The 2,500-nt window shown below is 62.2% G+C and overlaps 1 non-coding gene across 1 annotated transcript in view; it reads left to right on the top strand.

The window, feature by feature from the left end:
• Window positions 1-2,375: 2,375 nt before the first annotated feature.
• Window positions 2,376-2,500, top strand: part of LOC124296250 — a 1,913-nt gene continuing 1,788 nt past the window's right edge. Inside the window, exon 1 of the ribosomal RNA XR_006906076.1 lies at window positions 2,376-2,500. This exon is cut by the window's right edge and continues 1,788 nt beyond it. This is a non-coding gene — a ribosomal RNA (small subunit ribosomal RNA).

Raw genomic sequence — 2,500 nt, 5'->3', positions numbered from 1 at the left:
AGGCGATGCGCGGCGTCTTGGAGTCGACACGGGCCGACGGGACTCGATAAAAGTTTCGTTCCGAGTCGAGCGAAGGGCGATGCGCGGCCTCCCGGAGTCGATCCGGGCCGACGGGACTCGTTGAAGCTGCGGTACGGGTCGAGCGAAAGGCGACGCGCGGCGTCCCGGGGTCGATCCGGACAGACGGGACTTGTAAAAATTACGGTCCGAGTCGAGCGAAAGGCGACGCGCGGCGTACCGGAGTCGATCCGGGCCGACGGGACTTGTGAAAATTTCGGTCCGAGTCGACCGAGAGGCGATGCGCGGCGTCCCGGAGTCGATACGGGCCGACCGGACTTGTGAAAATTTCGGTCCGAGTCGAGCGAAAGGCGACGCGCGGCGTACCGGAGTCGATCCGGACAGACGGGACTCGTTGAAGCTGCGGTACGAGTCGAGCGAAAGGCGACGCGCGGCGTCCCGGAGTCGATCCGGACAGACGGAACTTGTAAAACTTTCGGTCCGAGTCGACCGAGAGGCGATGCGCGGCGTCCCGGAGTCGATACGGGCCGTCGGGACTCGTTGAAGCTGCGGTACGAGTCGAGCGAAAGGCGACGCGCGGCGTCCCGGAGTCGATCCGGACAGACGGGACTTGTGAAAATTTCGGTCCGAGTCGACCGAAAGGCGACGCGCGGCGTCCCGGAGTCGATCCGGGCCGACGTCGACTTGTAAAACTTTCGGTCCGAGACGACAGAAAGGCGACGCGCGGCGTCCCGGATTCGATCCGGGCCGACGGGACTCGATGAAGTTTCGGTCCGAGTCGACAGAAAGGCGATGCGCGGCGTCCCGGGCCGACGGGACTTGTAAAAATTTCGGTCCGAGACGAGCGGAAGGCGACGCGCGGCGTCCCGGACTCGATCCGGGCCGACGTCGACTTGTAAAACTTTCGGTCCGAGTCGACAGAAAGGCGATGCGCGGCGTCCCGGATTCGATCCGGGCCGACGGGACTTGCAAAAATTACGGTCCGAGTCGACAGAAAGGCGATGCGCGGCGTGCCGGAGTCGATACGGGCCGACGGGACTCGATGAAGTTTCGGTCCGAGTCGACAGAAAGGCGATGCGCGGCGTCCCGGGCCGACGGGACTTGTAAAAATTTCGGTCCGAGACGAGCGAAAGGCGATGCGCGGCGTCCCGGAGTCGATCCGGGCCGACGGGACTCGTTGAAGCTGCGGTACGAGTCGAGCGAAAGGCGACGCGCGGCGTCCCGGAGTCGATCCGGACAGACGGGACTTGTAAAAATTTCGGTCCGAGTCGACCGAAAGGCGATGCGCGGCGTCCCGGAGCCGATCCGGGCCGACGGGACTTGCAAAAATTACGGTCCGAGTCGACAGAAAGGCGATGCGCGGCGTGCCGGAGTCGATACGGGCCGACGGGACTCGATGAAGTTTCGGTCCGAGTCGACAGAAAGGCGATGCGCGGCGTCCCGGGCCGACGGGACTTGTAAAAATTTCGGTCCGAGACGAGCGAAAGGCGATGCGCGGCGTCCCGGAGTCGATCCGGGCCGACGGGACTCGTTGAAGCTGCGGTACGAGTCGAGCGAAAGGCGACGCGCGGCGTCCCGGAGTCGATCCGGACAGACGGGACTTGTAAAAATTTCGGTCCGAGTCGACCGAAAGGCGATGCGCGGCGTCCCGGAGTCGATCCGGGCCGGGAGCCTGTCGGAACATCGTCATATGAGCCTCGTTCAATTTCGACAAAGTTCCCGGAGTTCAAAATTTTTTCGATAGCCCGCGGAGGTTTCGCCCCGTAAGCCGACCGTGCTACCACCGTGCCGGCGCCGACGTCCTAGCGGCCAGGCTCCTACTAGTAAGAGGAGCGAGTCGGTCGGGCCGGTCTCCCGTCGTCCGCCTGCTACGCCGTACCGGTACGTGCTCGAGCACGATACGTACTTCGGCGTAGACCAGGAGCGGGCGTTCGCGGACCGTTCCGTGCCTCGTACCAAAGAAACTACGCGACTCGCGTTGTTTCATCTATCGTCACTGCATTACCGCGGGTCGGTGTCTCAGACCGAATGGCCCTTGACGCGGTACCAAGAAGTTCGGCTCTCCGTGAAACACGGAAGGCCGAACGCTCCAACGCACGCGTCAACTCGCTTCTTTCCGAGCGTACACTCAAAGACCAGAGATGTTATAACAACGTATCCCAGACGCTTTCAATCTAGCCGACGGGTACGGGAGATCGTTCGAACGCTTATAAGCCGAGTGTCGAAGGTGGCGGCACACGGAACCGGGGCTGCCTGCGCGCAGTCCCGAAACACACAGTAGACGCGCGGCCGACCGGGCTACGAGACCCGGTCGGCGATGGGTGGCGCACGTCCGAGCCGAGATTTTGTATCGAAGCTCCCTGGTTGATCCTGCCAGTAGTCATATGCTTGTCTCAAAGATTAAGCCATGCATGTCTCAGTGCAAGCCAAATTAAGGTGAAACCGCGAATGGCTCATTAAATCAGTTATGGTTTCTTAGATC

This window comes from Neodiprion lecontei, unplaced genomic scaffold (genome assembly GCF_021901455.1).
Source record: "Neodiprion lecontei isolate iyNeoLeco1 unplaced genomic scaffold, iyNeoLeco1.1 ptg000133l, whole genome shotgun sequence".
NCBI lineage: Eukaryota > Metazoa > Arthropoda > Insecta > Hymenoptera > Diprionidae > Neodiprion > Neodiprion lecontei.
Note: the sequence above shows the minus strand (reverse complement) of the source record. Positions and strands in the feature narration are given on the sequence as shown.